The sequence below is a fragment of the Mastomys coucha genome, unplaced genomic scaffold (genome assembly GCF_008632895.1).
Source record: "Mastomys coucha isolate ucsf_1 unplaced genomic scaffold, UCSF_Mcou_1 pScaffold16, whole genome shotgun sequence".
Classification (NCBI taxonomy): Eukaryota; Metazoa; Chordata; class Mammalia; order Rodentia; family Muridae; genus Mastomys; species Mastomys coucha.
This window is the reverse complement of record NW_022196898.1, coordinates 93,733,632-93,753,947: the sequence shown is the minus strand read 5'-3', so window position 1 is coordinate 93,753,947 and position 20,316 is coordinate 93,733,632. Positions and strand designations below refer to the sequence as shown.

Here is a 20,316-nt window from a genome sequence, read left to right as displayed (position 1 = left end):
GCTAATACTGTCACGTAAGGGGAGGGGATGGAGGATATAGGAAAACAACATTCATACCACTGATGCTCCTAAGGGAAAGTGGTCCAAGGACATATGACTAAAGTATGTTTAGATTGTAGTTCATCCCATACCCAAGTAGAGTTGTTTCAATACACTGAACATTTCTTACCTGCTCATTCATAAATTTTATAAAATATTAAGCAAAGATTCTAAGAAGTGAAGTTTGGAGAAAAGTAAAACTACTCTAATTTTTATGTTCTAAGTTGGTAACACATCAGAAAAATCTTATTAACACCATCAGTTACCAATTTTATACAAAACTAAACCTTTAGTGCTTGCTTCTGCAGCACATTAAAAATTGGAACATTCAGAGATTAGTACAGTCCCTGCACAAGGATGGCATGCAAATTCCTGAAGTATTCCATAATATAAAAACAACAGCTTTTAGATCCTATTATGGGTAAAAGTGCTTGATGCCAAGGCTGACAACCAGAGTTATATCCTGGGTCCCACAGGGTAGGAAAAGAGAACTGTCACCCACAAGCTGACCTCTGGCCTCTCTACATATGCACTGTGATGTCCACGTTACACACAGACACACATAGAGACACACAGACACACAGAGAAACACAGAGACAGACACATGCATACATACATGCACACATACACACAAATAAATGTTATTTTGAACTTTTAAGTTCATTTTCATACTTTCCTACAGGCCCAGTATAGGAAGTCAAGCACAATCAAAAATGTTCAAACATGCATTGCCTTACAGAACAAAAATGGGACTTCAACGTTTATCTATAATGAAGGTTGGCTATATCATTTATTTAGTAGAAAGGTAGTTGGTGATAATCAAATATATTCCTTTTTCCACTGTATTGAACAACAAAGCAAGATGAATAAAACAGAAGGGCCAGGAATTCTGCGGAGGTCTTGGGGGCCCTCCCGCCATCTTCGGAACCGCTGCTCTAAAACATGATGAGCTGTTTATAATCTGAGTGTTTTTAGACTTCAGCTCATTTAAATGCTGCTAAGCTGCCTTCATTAGCAAAGGGTTTGAAGCTAGAACTGTAAGCAGCATGGATACAACAGACAAATCCAGACCAGATGGCCCCACTCTGAGCGGGGTGACGGCTCCCACTCTGAGTGGGGTGGGCTGCTGCTAAGGCGGGGTTATCTAGGGATCTCCCCTCCCTGAAAGTCCACCTTGAGTAACAGGAGCAGGTTTCTTCGGATGATCCAGCTCCTATTCCTGTGACTACTGGCTGTCCTTAAGTATCTCTGCTGTTGTCCTTGAAGCATAGGAAGTTAGGATAGATTGATTCTAATCCTGAACCTGAAGGCAGCTGTGAGACTCAGTGTTGGCCAAGGAGTATACTGCAGTTGGCTACTGCATAGTCACATAACCCAAAGGGACACAGGTACAGGACTATGGAGGGAGGATTTCAAAAGAGACAGCACTCCTTCCCCTAACGAGACCCTGATTGTCGGAGGGAGGCAGCTTCCCATCTCCCACTTAGACTGGTCACCAAGGGGCTGGGGTTGCAAAAGGCCTTTGAAACCTCTTGCCCCGCTCCTTAGAACCAGCCAACACATCTCTCTCATTATCTAGCTCCCTAAATGCTCTAAGACGATTCACTAACTCCATCAGGCCTGGGCTTATGTTTCCCACACCAGTTCCATAAGACATGTTTCAGGAGACTCATGCTGCCCTCGGTATATGTGGGACATCAATACTGCTGCCAGAGGAAAGGGCCATCTATTTGCAAGGAATTGCTGGAACTTGCTTTTTATTTGGCCTCCTGGGAAGAAGCTGAATGGAAGTGTAGTAATTTAAATGTGTTTGGCTCTGGGAGTGGCACAGTTTGGAGGTGTAGCCTTGGAGTGGGTATGTCTGTGAGCATGGGCTTTAAGACCCTCTTCCTAGCTGTCCGAAGCAGTCTTCTCCTGTTTGCCTTTGTTTTTTGTTTGTTTGTTTGGTTTTGGTTTTTCGAGACAGGGTTTCTCTGTATAGTCCTGGCTGTCCTAGAACTCACTCTGTAAACCAGGCTGGCCTCAAACTCAGAAATCCGCCTGCCTCTGCCTCCCAAGTATCCTGTTTGTCTTTGGATGAAGATGTAGAACTCTCACCTCCTGCTGCACCATGCCTGCCTGGACTCTGCCATGCTCCTGCCTTGATGATAATGGACTGAAACTCTGAACCTGTAAGCCAGCCCCAATTAAATGTTATTTCTATAAGAGTTGCCTTGGTCATGGTGTCTGTTCACAGCAATAAAACCCAAACTAAGACAAAATGTTTGACTTTTCCCATTGTAATAATAGGCTGTAAGTATTCTCTTACTGCAGAAAGAGAAAAGAAGGCCTAAGCTCTGTAAGATGGCACAGGTGCGGCCATCAATGAAGATGTTCGCTTCCATTCCTGGTCATCTTCTGTGGCAACTGACAAAATGAGAAGGAAATGGTGGGCCATTTCTCTGACTATTTTCCTTCATTTCCAAATCTGTCACGGTTCCATGAGCATGAAAGAACCCCAGAACTGGGGAGATCCTTACTCAAGTCTCGGGATGACTCGACCACCCAATAACTCATGAGAGACTGAACTTGCTGCAATCACATGAGGTTTATTTGGGATCGGCCTGTACGGGGTCAATCTCGTGACTACGCTGGCCAGAGGAGTTCAACCCCGAACATAAGAAGTGTGGGGTATTTAAAGGGAAAAACCACAAGCTGGCGGCGGGGAGAGGGTTACCAAGGAAACATAACATAAAAGCAGTGGAAAATTTTAGAGGGACCCAACCCAAGGTATTCAGTTAGGGAGGGGAACATATTCATTCTGGGAATGTAATCTTCATCTACCGGTCGACAGGGTGGAGAGTCTCATAAACCAGTAGACCTTCATTCCTAGTTCCGCCCTCATTGTGGATCATTCAGGAGGGGCAGGTATTGGGAACCAGAGCCATGAGGCTCTGAGTTAGCCAAGTTCCTGGAACTAGCTACTTCACATTTTTGGCTTGTTACAGAGGTTTTCCATGCCCCCTTTTAGGTAAAGGTTATACATTATACATACATTTCTATTAAATGCCCTCATTTTAAATTCTAAGATTCTCCAGCCTTTCAAACGATGGTCAGAGATGGAGAAGTATTTAATAACAGGCCCATCTTACAAGCATTTAGGAAAAGGCCGACCTCAGTCTAGCTGAGCATTTTGCTCCTTCCGATCTGATCTCCTCCAAAACTTGTAATGTGTATGACCATGAGTGACAGGTAATAGTCGCTTTAGAAACAGCAGGTCACTCCAGCAAAGAGAACAGTAAATGCAAGAGTCTTGAACCAGCAAGAGTGAACATGATATGTCTGAGGCATGGAAGGTCAGTGAGAGAGAATTCACTTCGAATGAGTCAGGAACAAATGGTCAGAGACTTGTGGCATACTGTAACACACAATGACAGCAGGGCTCCCCGAATGGATCCACTGGACGGAACTCAAGGTGACACGCAGGGCCACCCTCCCTCCAGAGTTTCTTGGCTTTTACAGCTTCTAGAGGATTCCTGGACTCCTTAACTTTTGTCCAGATGTCTGTGATCTACCCTCCTCTTTTTCTTCTAAGAATCTCTGTGACTTCATCACCCTCATCCCTCACCACCACACATGGGATACAGGGTGCTCTCCCTTCCTAGGTTTCTTAATCAGATCTGAAAACGGTCTCTTCTGCCACATACACAGGTTCTAGAATTTTTAGAACATGAATAATTTGTGCAAGCGGAATGTCGAAGATTAAAAAAAAAAAACAGTGGAGAAAGTCAGTCAGTTCAGTGGGAGGGGACTTCCTGGGGCAGCACTAGATCTGATGTGAATGTTTAACAAGGCCACTCCAAAGGTTGTATGGACAATGGAGGAAGTCCTGATAAATTGGGAGCAAGAAGGCCAGTTAGGAAGCTATTGGTGCAGTTTACGGGAGAGGGTTGGTAGCCTGAACTCCCGGAAATCTGTGAGGCTTCTTTGTGCTTTAGAAGGGTTGTTATGAAATAAAGCTAATGTTCCAGGGCAATATAGAGCTGGCAATGGTAAGTCTAAGAGACTCAGTATAGAGTTCAACTTTACAGTGCTTTACAGTGATAGCGATTGGTCTACTCTGTATTTTGCAGTTATGTTTTCTAAAAGAGTGAGTATTAAAAAGTAAAAGAAACCTTAAGATTTGCGAGAGCAGAGCCCAGCCCAGGAGGAGAAGCAATTTGCTCAAGGATGCTCTGTAGACTGGATAGCTACCGTGCAATAGATTCAGGAGAACAGCCATGTCATGTCCTTAAGTCTCCAGAAAAGGTGGCTTGGAGCTCAGCAGGAGTGCACACTGGGGCCCACACTGTGAGACAGGCAGGCAGATAAAGTGGAGAGGGGTGGAGTGGGGTGGGGTGGGGTGGGGTGGGTGGGTGAGACACATGTGCAGATGGCATCCAAGCACCTATTCTCAGGTCCTATTACAGTACTTCTTGGCTGTTCTATCTGGAGCAAGACTCCTAATCCCTCTTTACCTCATTTGTCTCTGTGAAGAATGATCATAATACGACATCACACATGCACCTAAATGAGAAATTCATTTTGTAAGCTGTCAAGACCACGAAAATAAGCATGAGTTATGCCTCCCCTCTAGCCTCACATGCTTTCCATTCTGCTCCAACCCAAAGGCATCAGAGCCTGGTGTTGCCTGCTGAATGCGAATCCCATCTTTCCCAGGGTTCTGCCTGAGGAATGCCCTGTCAGGATAATGCACCTCATCAAGTTTGTCAGTTTCTGCTTCTGATTCTGTCAATATTCCCCTCAGAAACTGACATTCCAACACATAATGCGCTTTCTCCAATAAAGTAATTCAGAGTCTTCGTTTCTCCAAGCCCTATTCTGATTGCAAATTCACTTGTTATAAGTTGAAACTCAGTGCAATAAAAATAACTGTACTCTTCAAAATGATAGGATAGATCTGAAGTCGTCTGCAACTGAGAAATATTTATAGAAAAGCCAGTCTAAGAATGTAGTTCACTAACTAACACACTCATATATAAATGTTCATATATATGTATATATTATTCCTTCCGTAACAGGGTATGGACAGGTTTTAAAAGTATTAGGTATGACAAGATGTTGGTCAGGTAAAAGGACATAAGCAATGTTACTATAATCGAAAGGTAAGTTAAAATGATGCATCATGTTCCACAAGTCATACACACGGGGGACTTATAGTAACTCCAGCTCACAAGAGCTTATGTGCTTTTCAAACGGCAACACCTTGCTTTGAATATGACATGATACCTTCTCTCCCATGGGCTTTGTTTTCAGAATGAGTTCTCAACTGCTAGTTCATCAAATGCTGCCCAGTAGTCGGCTTGCCTCCATGTCTGGCTTTTCTATGGAAGTCTGTCTGGAAATAAGTCAGCCATTCAATAGGTCTAATGAGACGGAAGTTGTTCTCTGAGGAAAACCTTAGTCTGGCAGTGAATAAGAATAGCAATGCCAGGGCCACCAGGCTTTGTCTGCTAAACAAAAGGACAATGGGAACACTACAGTCGGGTAGCAGGATATAGGAATGCTCTGTGTGGGATCTGAGGAACTGGTGAGCCATCCGTGAGTAAGTGCAGACTGCTTAGACTGCAGAATGGGAGGGAAAGCCAGCCTCGTGTTCAGTGAAGCCTGTGAGTTTTGGATCTCACAGGTGAAAGTTCACAGTCACTGGGAAGAAAGACAACTTCCCCCTCCCAGCAATCTTCCTTACCTGTTGGTTGCTTTCAGACAGGGCTCAGGAATGTCATAGACGTGCGTATAGCTGAAGGGATGGAGGAAGGTTTGAAAGCGAGACCAACTTGACAGGAAGTATGCAAGTTGGTAGCAGACCGAGGTGCTGGTTAATGGTGTGATAGGGATCAACAGGACTGCAGTGTTCAGAAGTCTGCAGGGCACAAGATCTGGATCTTCCAGTAAATAAAGTACAAGGAAAGAAAAATAAAGAAGGGAAGAAAACTTACAGAAGGAAAAGAGACACAATAAACATACCAAGCAAATACAGTGCATGCACTTAATTTGGATGTTAGCTCAAATAAGCAAGTATTTTTAAAAAAGTCCACGAGACAGCCATTTTATTGAGATAATAGGTGTAGCTTCCCTGTGCCAGACAAAGAACTCCAGGGAACTAATGACCCCTTTCCAAGGCACGAGCTCTCTAATTTGCTATCTAATACCAAATGGTTAGCCACGACATCATTACATATATGTATCTATATGCATATAGATAAATATGTGGATATGTCACATAAAAAAGAAAAAGAGGCCATGAATTTTCGAGGAAGGGAGTCATGGGGGGGGGAGGTTAGAGGGAACAAAGTCAACGGAGGGAAGGATATAACTGCATTTTTAAGTAAGATTTAAAAAAATACCAAAAGGGGAGAGAAAAAGGATCCGTGAGACAACTGGAAACAGATTGAGGACTTAAGACCATAAGACTTGACTTCTAGAAAGAGGCACAGAGGGCGCTAATGCAGGAGGATGGGGATTTCAAAGCCAGTCTGCTTTGTAAAGCAAGAGGCTCCTTGCTCAAATTAATCATTGCTGCTCTTTTCTTCAGCAGAGTGAGAATTTTGTGTGAGTTTACAACACTGTTGGTCTAACCTAGGGCCTCTCGTGCGGCAGACAAGTGCTCTGTCCCTGAGCTCTGTCCCCAAGCCCCTCAATGTGAGTTTAGAGCTTAGGGTCCTAACCCTAAGTGTTTAAGAAACAGGGGAGTTTCCTGCTTCTGAACGTAACCCCCCTTTCAGTCCCACTGTCTTCTGAGTGGGAGGAAGCTCAGCTCTCGGGTCTGCTCGAGTTCTTCCGTGCAGCTGTATCTCAGTTGTAGAGACAGACTCTGAGGACTGGAAGGTGGTGTGAGCTTCTGAAATGGAGCTGTGTCCGCAGGGTCAGGTTGACTGAGCTCAGTGCCGCAGAGAGACTGGAATGTTGCTGGTCCAGAGGCTAAATTACCTTAACTTGAGCTAGTTCTAGCCCTAGAGTAGTCGTTCCTTGCCCACCTCTGTGTCAGAACTAATATCCTCTAACTAATAGATTAAACACCTTTTGAAATCTGTAAGAGCAAACAACTAGCTTCCACCAATCCAAAAGCTAAGAGTGTCACCAGGCAGCATCATGGGCCCCAGAGCATCCTAATGGCAGAGATGACACAGGGCTTCCTTTCTCTAAGCAGCTACTCATTCATTCTTTTTTTTTTTTTTTTTTTGGCTTTTCGAGACAGGGTTCCTCTGTGTAGCCTGGGCTGTCCTGGAACTTACTTTGTAGACCAGGCTGGTCTTGAACTCAGAAATCCACCTGCCTCTGCCTCCCAAGTGCTGGGACTAAAGGCGTGCGCCACCACCGCCCGGCTAGCTACTCATTCATTACCAACCATTTCCCCAATCTTGCCTTCTCTTCCAACCAAGAAAGCTCTCCCTCCACTGCACCAGCTAAGGAGCCTTGAATATCCTTTTGCTCCTTTGAAACTCAAATGAGGCCAGGTGGGGTTGGGAGGGGTCGTGGAATGCGGAGAGCTGCCTCCCCCTGCCTTCTCCTGACCTACACCTCACTGAAACATGGTTAGACCTCGTTAGACCTCGTGGGAGTTCAAATAGAGGAAGCACTAGAGGAAGCACGAGGGAAATCTAGCTGTAACTCCTTCAGCTGTGTTTCTTCCATCACTACCGTGCTCCAGTGGAAGAAAGTGCACAGCAGAGAGCGATCTGGCACTCTTCAAGTTTTCCTACTTGGATAAGACAGCTGTGTAAGTTCTATAACATCCAGAATAAAGGGTGGGTGGATGTCATGCCTTGACTCAGCCCCAGGCAAGCCCAGATGAGCACAGCGATGTCATCCACATACAATGGCAGAAACAGATGGACATGCTTATGTCTCTCCACAATGTCAGGATTTATGAAATAATAAACTGACACACTAGGTCAGTTTGGTAGGCTCTAGTTTAGAATGTAGTTGGAGCCGCTTGATATCTGGCCCTTGGCAAATACAAGTTCTTTGATTATAGTCTTAATCACTGATATTAGCATCCAGATCACATATCATCCTTTGCACAGCTTGGCATACACATGTATCCATTTGTATGTATATATGTATGTATGAAGAGCTCAAAGAGGCCTTCCTGGAGGCAGAGATAGACTCAGATGCAGAGACAGTCACTGCAGGTGGTTGGCTAAGATAATGAGCCCAGCGGAGGTTTGGTAGAGACCCACAGAGCTAAGCAGCTAAGAGGCCTTGGGGTTAAGCTGAGCCACAGAGGAGCAGAACCACAGACACACAGTTTTAGTATACACACATGTTCACATGTTCCTAATCTACTTTGTTAACTTTAGAGATGGCAAGTTTTACCCTAAGAGTGAGCGACCAGTCTGTGCCTCGTGGACGGTGCTGGACAGTGTCTGTTTATACAAATGTGATGCAGACTCATTCAGCTTCTCTGTGCCTGTTCAAAACAGAGCCATATATGGTGCTTACTACATGGAATCCCCAGGTCAAGGCACAGCTGGGAAGCTGCCATTTCACAAAATAGGGCTTGAAGGAGAGCAGGGCTCAGCCTGACCTTCCAAGAGTCCACAGAGGTTTTTCAAAAACCTTTGGAAATATACAATTGGAGTATTCAGCTGGACTATACAATCTATTCCAGTTGAATGAGTGAAAGCAGCGAGCTCAGAACCAATGAGGCCGGTTAGCAGCCCCAGTCATTGCACATTTTCATTAGAATCCTGGAGTCACTAGAAGAGCAGCTTTAAGCGACAGAACAAGAACTGGTCAATATTTTTGCTTGAAGATTCAGACTGTTCCATTCACTGATGCTTAAAAACCACACTTGAAGTTTGTTCTTTTTTTTTTCCATCCAGGCTTTCAGAATGTCAGGAGTCACCCCATGTTGTTGGTCACAGGTCTGAGAACTTCCAGGCTGTGCAGCAATTTGCTTCTTAATTCTTTTCGATCAGTCTATGGATAATGCATTTTGTAAAACCACACCAAATCACTAAGCACCATGGCTGGGAACATTGATGGAATGTGTAGTTGGGAGGTGTGTGACTGGGGAAGGAAATGTTAGTCGTGCTTTTTGATTGAGCAGGCAGGGCTCAGAATGAAAAGGCCTTTTATCAGTGTGTAACTGTGCGAACAGAGCACAGTAATGAGGCGGCATTGTGTCTGACGGCCAGGTTAAAGACCACAGAGTTAGTGCAGGTCTAATGAATTTTAAAAGCATTTGAACTCGAATCCGGTGACTAGCAGAGAAAGAAATTCTGCAGTAAACACCCCGCCCTCTGTACTTTCTAACCTGCACACACTTGGGCTGGCTTGCACTCTGAGTCCAATGAAAACCTCAAAACAAACATCTCTTTGAGCCTGAAGAAAAAAGCACTAATTGTAGTCTATTAGGTCAAGAGCCTTGGGCTCACCTGCATTAGTGGACTGAGAAAGTAAACCAACTGCTTTCTTTACTTGGGTTAGAAAAAAAAACTACCCCACTCCAACCCCGGTGCATCATGTATTCTTTCCAAATAGATATGAGGTACTGAAACTATTAGCTGAATTTCCTTTAGCTGGTGATAATTACAGAGCCTGAAACCGGTTGAATTGGGTCACTGGCTAAACAGAAAGCTCTCCTTCGTGAGGTGCCTCTGTTCTCCCTAATGCCAATGGTAATTTTGTTATTGACAGACCAGCTAATAGGTCAAAACTAATTTCAAATGAAACATAAACATATATCCAAATGAGCTCCTTCCCGAGACGGGGAACTTTGGAAATCAAAAAGAAACAGAGACAGCCTTCCTCATCATGGGCACCGCTCATGGCATTATGGGTTTTACACACCAGTCTTTCACTCAAATCACATAGTGTGGCAGAGTCTATGTCTATGCAAACCTGTGCAAGAATGTGTGAGGAAAATGGAGAAGCAGCCATGCCTGCAAGGACTGGTTGGTTGTTTAACATTTCAGTCCTGGGGAGAGGTTGGAATATTTCAGGTCCAGATGCTAATCTCCTGATCTTAGGCTAGCTCTAGCCTCGCCAGGACAGCCATCTCTTGCCCACCTCTGAGTCTGGACTAATGCCTTGTGACTAACAGATAGAAACCTTTAGAATCCATTGACTTAGAAGACCATCAGCTTCCACCAAGCCAGAAGTTAAGAATGTCACCAGACAGAATCTTGAGCCTGTGGAAAAGCTCTCCCATCTCAACAGTGCCCACATCTCTAATACACACACCACTGTGTTGTAAACTTGCCTCCATTTATGACTCTTTTTTTTTTTTTGAGAGAGGGTTTCTCTGTGTAGCCTTGGCTGTTCTGGAACTTACTCTGTAGATCAGGCTGGCCTCGAACTCAGAAATCTACCTGCCTCTGCGTCCCAAGTGCAGGGATTAAAGGTGTGCGCCACCATCACCCGGCCATTTATGACTTTCTGTGTCCTGGAAAACTATGAAACTTCAGGAACCTGAATCTGTGTTAGAACATAGAATTTGAAGCAGCCTATATCTGTGTTCCCTGGCCATGGTCACTCAAAGTGGCTTCAGAATATTATTCCCTATGAGAGCCGTGGTTTTGTGCCAACACAAGAGTAAATGAAGATGGATCTTCTTCAACTGGGAGCTGTGAAATACTTCTCTGTAGAACTGACTGGGAGCAGCAACTCGGCCACACCAGTAAACACAGACCTTCTGATGGAGACAGTCCCATCCAAAGATTAATTGCAACAAATCAATTTATTTCTAAATTTTCCCACTAGTTCCATGACAGTTCCACACTGGCTTCTATTTTCAACAGCAGGCTGTTCCTTCCTGAGAGCCAAGTGGATTTCCTCGGCTTTCTTCTTTGCTTTTGACTGGAAATAGGAGTTCTGCATGGAATGGTTCTCCCGGATTTAAATTAAAGCTTGGAAGTTCTCTCTTACCGCTTCTAGGTTTCACTGAAGAGGTGTGTGCCTTGCTTCTTTCTAGTCAAAGGCAACGGGCCAAAGAAGGACTGGCAGCCTTGTTTTCTGTTATACACACCATGAACATCTTTGCAGAACCTTGTAAACAGATAGGGTACCCAGCATGAGCTCATATGGACCTGGAACAGGTATGGCCCTGCTCTGTTTACCCTCAACACCTGCAGTCCCTAGATCACCTCTACGCAGCCAGCTGGTGCTTTTTACAATGTTGCTTGAAGCTGGGTGAGATACAGGACATCAAGTTCTCTGGCTGGAAATTTGAAATTCTGGCCACCCTCTCTCGCCATCCATCTGGTCGTAGCTCCCTTCCCTTCCCCACACTCCACATACCACAGTGTACCACCTGGTCCCTCTTTGACGAGTCAGTTTGAACAACATGAGTTGGGATGCTCAGTTAGCCAACTCAACCATTGCTGAGTCTGTTACATTGGCCCTCTTCTCCCCAGATCTGTCATGGCATTAGAGCCAACCAAAGTTGAATGATCAAAAAGTGGTGCCACGTGCCTTTAGTCTCAGCACTTGGGTGGAAGAAGCAGGCACATCTCTGAATTTGAGACTAGAGTACCAGGACAGACATGAATAATAGAGAAATCCTGTTTCGAAAGCCCAAGCAAGAGAGAGAGAGAGAGAGAGAGAGAGAGAGAATGGTGGCAGCAAAAGTTGTCTTCTAACCTCTATATACAAACTATGACATGCACATGCCTTCACACCCAACCCCCACACCCCCATACACACCCCCACACCCTCTCGTGCGCGCGCGCGCACACACACACACACACACACACACACACACACACATGAAGACTGGAGACATGAAATGGCTTTTGACTCATGGCAAATTGGTTTTTATGAAACCTGTTTCTTGTAAAAGACCTAGCCACCGAGTTGCCGGATGGCTGTGAGTCTCTGCCACAAATACACAGCTTGGAACTCCAAGTAGAGGCTGTGTAGGAGAAATGACAGGAACTATCTCTGGACCCTCGATGCTTTGATGGAAGAGGCGCTGACACCCTCTGCTCTCCATCCCAGCACTGGTTGCCACACTGCGGTCCACCTTCCTTGCATTCCCCTTTGCTCTGGGGAAGATGAGGAGAGTCTGAAGGGGGTTCAGTGTATTCTTCCCTCTTCTGGGTGGGGGGAAGGAGCGGGAATTCCTTTCTCTCTGTGAACACACCAAGCAGTGGGGACTGTATTGACCCCTCACACAATTGTCCATGCCAGGAGATTTTAAGAGGGGGTATAGACCCTTTGGGCTAGGTGGTCCAGGCTACCCCACCAACAGACTTGGCTGGGCCCTGTGAATAAAGGCTGATCCTTTTTAACCTAGTTTATTTCAACTGTCTCCTGGAAAGAAAATACTATGTTTGTGCAACTCATGACTAACATCACTGTTTATCAATGGAGAATCTTTGTCTAGGTGTACCTCAGTGTCTGTGCTCTTAATCAGTACTAAAACATAGTTAGGGGTGCTTGGAGTGGACCCAAAATTGGTAGCTGCTCTGTTGCTTACTTAAAGTTACTTTTTATTTTATTTTATTTTATTTTATTTTATTTTTTGGCTTGTGACTTTGAGCATATCAGAAAATTTGCATTCATGGAATTCTATCAAGTCACCGAGTAATGTTACAAAATGTAATGGGTAGCCTTGGCTTAATTTAACCCACAAAGTCCTGTGCTTCATGTTCTTATCTTATTTTATTCACATCTTCTTGGTATTTTTAGAAGCACTTGTTCCTCCTTCCAGAAGAAAGAAAAATTGGAAACTTTCAGGGAAATAAATTACATTAGTAACCTCTAGAGGGTCTTAGTTACCTAGCTTCAAACCAGCTATATAAGGATCATGGTCACAGAAAAGATCTGGGAATATTTACTTGAGGGAGGCATGGCTCCTAGGAAAACAGAACACGAGCTGATCAGTTTAGAAGACTATTTAGCAAAGGATATTAAGAATATCAGAGGCTCAGTATCAGAGGCCATGCTGTTGGGAATCAGGTGTAAACTGCACTAGAGGCACCATGACAGTGAGACGCTGTAGCTCATACAAGTCGGGAAGAGACAAGATACCAGGAGTCAGGCTACCCTGTGGCTACGGTCCCAAACCTCTGGACAATGGGGCCATTCTTCATTGTACAGTTCTCGTATTTTCCTCACTTCTGCTAAGGTTTGCTTATGTAAGACTGACTCAAGGCCATGTGCCTGTCCCCAGACAGAGAGGCCGGAGCGATCTGAGGAAGAAGAAGTTACTACAAACCCTAGGTCAAAGGAGGCCAGGTGATGGTAACCGTGAGCATAGATAGCGACACCGGCCTTCCCCTGCTTGTTCAGCAGCAACCCTCAGCTCCTTCCCCACAGACGTTTCCGACTCTCCATTCTCTCTTTGGTTTTGTTTTTTTGTAATTCATTAATTTTAATACAGGATCTGACTTTGCAGTCCAGCATGTCTTGGTGCTCATGATACTACCCAGGTTAGCCTTGAACTCATGGTAATCCTCCTGTCTCAGTCTCTGGTGTACTGAGATTACATGTATGTGTCGCCATACCTGATTCTCCCAGCTCTGCTTCAGAAGAGGCAGGCTTGCTCTTTACCTTATAAAATAGACTTCTTGTGGAGAGAACTGGGACCCGAGGACCACTTCTCCTCCCTCCGTGATCCTCAGCTCTCTACATTTGTGAAGCAGATAATTTCTCATGTGTGAGACCACAGCTTACTTTCTTTACTGTGCAGTCACGGAGGCTGGCAAAATATATGCACTGAACACCAGAATAAAGGAAGTTAGGGAGGAGGTGATGGTGTGCCTTTATCCTGAGGCTAGCAGCCTAGAGAACTCCCTGCGCTTAGAGTGGCTGGACTTTTTGTTCTACTCAGGCTTCTGACTTAGAGTAGCGCTTTCTCCCCATCACAGATAATTGTACTTAACCAAAATGTGCCTGTTTTCAAGTCGTTCACATCCAATCAGGCACCTAATTATGAGCACAGGGGTTGTTCATTCATTTTTGTAAGCAGATTAATGACAGGTATAAATATAATACACATTTGTATTTTATACTATTGCCAAATCCCTGTAATTATTTACTGTTCCCTGCAAAAAGTGAAAACAAAAGCCAGGCATGATGCCACACGCCTGGGATCCCCACACTGGAGAGGCAGAAACAGGTAGATGAGGAGTTCAAGGCGAAGCCACAGCCAGATAGAGGTTCAGACACTCAGGGCTACACGAGACCCTGCCTCAAAATTAAAAATAAATTATAATTCCCTCTTAATAATCATCTTATTACTCTGAGCTATAAAGAAAGTTATCAAGAGATATCTGGACTCAGCACAGTCAAAATATTCATTGAAACCTCACTCCCCTTACCCTTGACCAAACGTCCTTTATCCCCTCACTGCCTGACCAAATGCCCCTTTATTCCCTCACCCCCTGACCAAACACTCCTTCATTCCGAAGGCAGCAGTTTAGATTATTACAAGCCCAGAGCATGGCTACCCACTTTGAATTGTGGCAGAACTTATGCTCTAGAATAAGTCTCACACTCTGCGTGTGAAATGTGTCACCACACACCCCTTCTCCACCCTCAAAATCATGAGTTGAAATATTGCTTTCAGCCCTGAGACCTCATGCAGCCCAGGGGTGGTTGTCCTTAACATCCTGTCTGGACGCTCTACCCAGAGTATAGTCAATCATATGTCGATTATGTTCATTCTCCTACAGAAACAAACATATGTGGAAAAAATAGGCAAACTTAATGACGGAAGGATACCACACTCACAGGAAAGGTCATTGCACAAGACCCAACATGACATTTTTACGTATTTGCTGGTGCATAAATGGCTCCGGTATTTCTAGTGGTGAGTGGGGGGAAGAAACTCAACCAGTTACAGGGCCAGGCGTCTTCCGGAGACAAGAAGCAGGGCCGGGCGTCTTCCGGAGACAAGAAGCAGGGAGATGTTCAAGAGAAACCAGCTCTCCTCAATTGTGCGTCTCCTACAAACACGAGATAATACAGAGAATTAGGACTCAGGGTTTCTTGACTGAATACATATTGTTGTTTGCTTACTTGTTTGAGACAGGGTCTTTCTATGTAGCTGAAACTCACTGTGTAGACCGGGCTGTCCTCAGATTTACAGAGATCCACCTGCTTCTGCCCATTGCAGGTTGACATTAAAGTTATGACATGATACTTCTAATACACACATTTGTGGCTTTTATTCTCTTGCTTATCATAAGGAATCTTAAAGTAGGTTAATTTGGTAGAAACAATTCTACAAAGTATTGAAAATAATCTACTCTCTGTGTCGCTCTCTGAAGCTTAACTTAAGGACAACATCTGGACCCTGGAATGGCAGGGAACATCTGGACACTGGGATGGTAGAGAACATCTGAACACTAGGGTGGTAGAGAACATCTGGATAATGGGATGGTTGAGAAAATCTGGACACTGGGATGGCAGAGAACATCTGGACAATGAGGTGGTTGATAACCTCTGGACACTGGGATGGCAGAGAACATCTGGACAATGAGGTGGTTGATAACCTCTGGACACTGGGATGGCAGAGAACATCTGGACACGGATGACAGAGAACATCTGGACACAGGTCGTTGATAACCACTGGACACTTTGACGGTTGAGAACTTCTGGACACTGAGATTGTATGCTGTCATTATTCATATTGACATGCCCACATTTCACAGGTGCTTTTGGGGATACCTGAGTTTGGTCTGAGTCTGAGGGAACCAGATTCCTGTTATCATCTGTGCCCTCAGAATGAACCATTGGACCCAGGTTTTTAAAATTTGGGGAGAGATGTTGGCGTCTGTGCTTACAAAGCATTCATAGTTTTTTCTCTTTGTAGTGCCACTATGTGGACAATCCTTCTCTTGTACATATAGTGTTATCTGCTTTTCCAGAATTATGAGTTTTCCTTTCTCTCAACTATGAGTTTTGATTTCTAAAATATTGATGAAATTTTCCTCTGGCACTATCTCATATTATTTCTTTTTCTTTTTTCTTTTTGGCTAGGTCTCACCTGTGTAGAACAACCAAATATAATATAACATTTCAAATTAAAATTGAAGCTTCTATAAACAATGAATGATATATAAGTATGTTTATCCCAAGCAATATTGTACATAAACTTAACTTAAGTAGCTTTAATTTGAAATTAAAGTTGAACTTACTAGAGAAAAATGAAAACATGTTCACATACATACTTATATGTGGATGTTCATAGCTGTTATTTGTAAAATCCTCAAAGCACAAATGGTGAATGGATAAACAATGGTCTATCCAGATGAATGAGAATACAATGCCCATGTGTATTAGTCAGGGTTCTTCAGAGAAACAGAACAGTAAGATATGATAAGAAATTTATTATTAAGAGTGGTTTAAATGGTCTGGAGAGATGGCTCAGCAGTTAAGAGCATGGACTGCTCTTCCAGAGGTCCTGAGTTCAGTTCCCAGCAACCACATTGTGGTCCAAAATCATCTGTAATGGGATCTGATGCCCTCTTCTGGTGTGTCTGAAGACAGCTAAAATGTGCCAAAATAAATAAAATAAATATTTTTTGAAGTGGTTTACATGATTATAGACAGTTGATAACCCATAATTTGCTGCCTGGAATCTGGAGACCCAGAAAATCTGATGATGTAATTCAACCCACATTCAAACACCCAAGAACTGGGAGACCTGCCTGATAGTGTAGATTCTGGTCTGAGTGCAGGAAAAGGTGAAGTGGGCACCCTACCGCCACAGAAAGGCAGAACAAGCAGCACGTCTCTCCCCTTTCTCCCGTCTTGTTTTATTTAAGCCATCAGATTTTTAGATGATGCTTTTTTCACTTTACTCCACTGCAGCCAGAGGCTCACATGTGCATCTCTTCTGGCCACACAGACATCCCCAGAAAGAATGCTTAACAAAATACCGCAGCTTTCCCTATTCTAGTCAAACAGACACAAGCAAATAATGACATCATGCAATGGAATACTATCAGTCCCCCAAAGAATGATATATGGCTTATACTGTAATATGAGTGACCCTATAAAATATGCTGTGTGGAAGAGTTTATACCAGAGGGTTATGTATTTGTGTCTATTTGTGTAAATAAATAGATTCTTGGGAGAGAAAGCAGATTAGTGTTGCCAGGGGCTGGAGGAACGGAAAAATGGAGAATGATTGCTAGTGCACACAGGTTTCTTTTGGAGGAGATAAGACTATTTCAGAATTAGAGAGTAGTGATACTTACAGAACTCTATGCTTATATTGAAAATTTCTGTTCTGTGTACTTTCAAAAGATAACTCAAGTGTGCTATAGCTGAATAAAAATATACAATAAAAATTAACTGAATATTCTGAATTATTTGCTAAATCTGGGTGCATTTTACTGGTAAAACCCAAATAACATCTCTCTACAATCTAGCTGCAGGGAAACCCTGTAAGAGTTTCTTTGTGGCTCATTGTCTTAGTTACTGTTCTATTGTCCTGAAGAGATATCATGAGCAAGGCAACTCTTATGAAACAAAGTGTTTAGTCGGGAGCTTGCTTACGGATTCAGAGATTTAATACATTGTCATCATGGTGGCAGAGAGCATAGCAGTAGGCAGGTGTGCTGCCAGAGACGTATCTGAGAGCTAAGTCTTGATCTGCAAGCAGAGAGAGAGAGGAGAGAGAGAGAGAGAGAGAGAGAGAGAGAGAGAGAGAGAGAGAGCGAGCGAGCCTGGGTCTGGCCTAGGCTTTTGAAGCTTCAAAGCCTACCTGAGTGACACACTTCCTCCAACAAGGCCACACCTTCTAATCCTTTTAATCCTTTCAAACTCCTCGGTGACTAAGCATTCAAATATAGGATCCTATGGCAGCCATTCTTATTAAAACCACCACCACACTCATGACATGGAAATCTATCACAATGTTGATCATCTGCAAATGGTAGATATTCCTATAAGTTATGAAATTGACTGCCCTGGATTATTTTTGTCTCTCGCACCAAGCAGCTCTGTGCCTGTTTCATCACCTGGGTCTGGGTTTTTGCACAGTTTGTTAGTAATACTTTTGCAGCTGGTTTTACTGCTCGGTGTCCTTGCTTCCCTCGTCTTCTCTCCTGAAGTCTTTGTTCAGCTGGAGCAGACAGCACAGGACCTTCAAGTTAGACATCAGACAGCGTCATTTCTTTGCTGACGATTCTTCATTGATTTCTTGGGTTACTTCAGGTAAAGGGGGAGAGACCCAGACTGAGCAGGAGCTTTTGAGTGTACAATCAAAGTAGAACAAGAGAGACAATGTGATTCAAGTGACACAAGTACAAACCTCATTTTGGAGCCTCAACTTGCATGTGCACACATTTGAGTGAACACATATATGAACACACATACAATCATGCCTGCGCACTACATACACATGCAAGGACATACAAACACAGGAAACTATCTGTGATGTTTCAATCTAAATAATAAATTAGGCGGGTTGTCTAAAGAATAGTGATATTTATTTAAATAGAGTGTCAGAGCATTGCAGCCATAATACATGTACCTCAAGAAGGCTGAGGGAAGGAAACATTTTAAAGGCAAAAATGAGACCGATTGTATCATGTATTTGCAGCAACTGTTTGTGATCATGTCCACTAGTGACAAGAGGACATAGTCGGTTATCAATGGGAAGAGAGGCCCTTGATTTTGTGAAGGCTCGATGCCACAATGTAGGGGAATACCAGGAGAGGGAGTGGGATTGTGTGGGTTGGTGAGCAAGGGGAGGGGAGATGGGATAGGGGGTCCTTGTGGGGGGAAACAAGGAAGGGAGATAACATTTGAAATGTAAATAAAGAAAATATCTAATTAAAAAAAGATTGTAATGCAGCTGACTAATTATGTCATGAAGTCTAGGCTATTTCTGTACTGCTAGAACTGAAGAGAGGGGTTCACATCTCCCTGTCGGCCTCTTGCCTTTGAAGAGCCTGTAAAGATCATGGTCTTGTATAGATTTCCTAATGACAGTGAAAGAAGATTAAAAAAAATTACAAAGAAATCAATAACTTAACATTTTATGTAACTATAGAGTCTGTAAATAAAGCTACTCCATACTCTGGGGAAAAAAAAAAAAGAAATGCCTTACATCTGGGTCTTACGGATGCATTTTCCCAACTGAGATCCCCCCCATCAGATGACTATAGCTGTGTCAAGTGACATAAAACTGGTCAGCACAATAGTTTGATATTTGACAGGAAACTGTCAGCAGGAACAAGTGAAGAATTTTTATCATAATAAGACAAGCCTGAACTGGGGAATGGCGGCCCACACCTATCATCCCAGTGCGCTGGAGTCAAAGGCAGCACTGGTGCAAATTTGAAGGAAACCTGGGCCACACAGTGAGGTCCTGGCTCATCTGGGCAGCAGTGTGTTTTGTGTGTGTGAGTCCAGGGACACAGTGACCAGCCTAGGTTCCTATCAACTCCTGAGTGCCCGCCCAGGTTGGGGTTCTGAAAAACTACCTCACATTAAAGTAAGCTGGGGTTCTTGTTCTTAAAAGCCAGCCAAGCCAAAGGGAGGCGGTGATGGCTGAAGTCTGAGACAGGACGTGTATAGAGCCCTCTCATTCTAGATGACAAGGAAATGGCTAAAGACTTAGGGTTGTGTGAGGAAGAGTGGGGGTCAATGTTGACGTTGTCCCACAGGCCTCTAATGCAGCAGCTTGAGCTCTGAATAAGGACCAGGGGAGACAGAGGCTTGTGCCTACCTTTAAGCCAAAGCACCTGGAGCAGTAGGGCTGACCACTTTGTCTTGCCTTGGGTGGTGAATACAGTTGTTTGGCTGATAGTACATCATTAAGTCACTAGTGTGCTCTGCACGAGATCTTGTCTTTTGTCTTATTTCATACTAAAGTTCCTTAAGAATGTTTATGCGGTGATATCTTTGACATGTCTTGGGCCATGGCTCTGTGGCCTGAGTCACAAAGAGACATCTTCTCATACATTCTGGAATCCAACCTCACTTCCCAAATGACATTGATTCTCCAGCAGTTGTTTGTCCCAACTGCAGGATATGACTGTCTGCCTTATAATTCTCCAGGTGGATGTTTAAGTCGCCCTTAGGGAGTAGAGGCAGTGGGATGAACTGGCTCAGTCCTGATGATAGCGGAACTCCCATAGTCTACTTACAACTGCCTGTGAGAGAAGCCTTTCACCAGAAGCCCAAAGAGGAGAAAAGTGTAAGGGCCAGAGGCCCCTCCTCTTCCTTTTGCAGGCTGTGTTTGCAATCACAATCGCTGGATCCTGAGGGTGACCAGAAGTGGCCCCAGCCAACATCTGCTGAGAGCTTGTCACGGTGACAAGGTCT

The 20,316-nt window shown here is 44.0% G+C and overlaps 1 long non-coding RNA gene and 1 pseudogene across 1 annotated transcript; one reads left to right on the top strand and one right to left on the bottom strand.

Moving 5' to 3' along the window:
• Positions 1-331: 331 nt before the first annotated feature.
• On the top strand, positions 332-431 carry LOC116094517 (annotated as a pseudogene).
• Positions 432-14,771: 14,340 nt separating this feature from the next.
• LOC116094383 lies at positions 14,772-19,896 on the bottom strand. The gene is made up of 3 exons (XR_004120077.1): positions 19,718-19,896; positions 18,003-18,192; positions 14,772-14,978 (listed from the first exon to the last, which is right to left on the bottom strand). It is a non-coding gene; the product is annotated as an uncharacterized LOC116094383 (long non-coding RNA).
• Between the last annotated feature and the right edge of the window lie 420 nt (positions 19,897-20,316).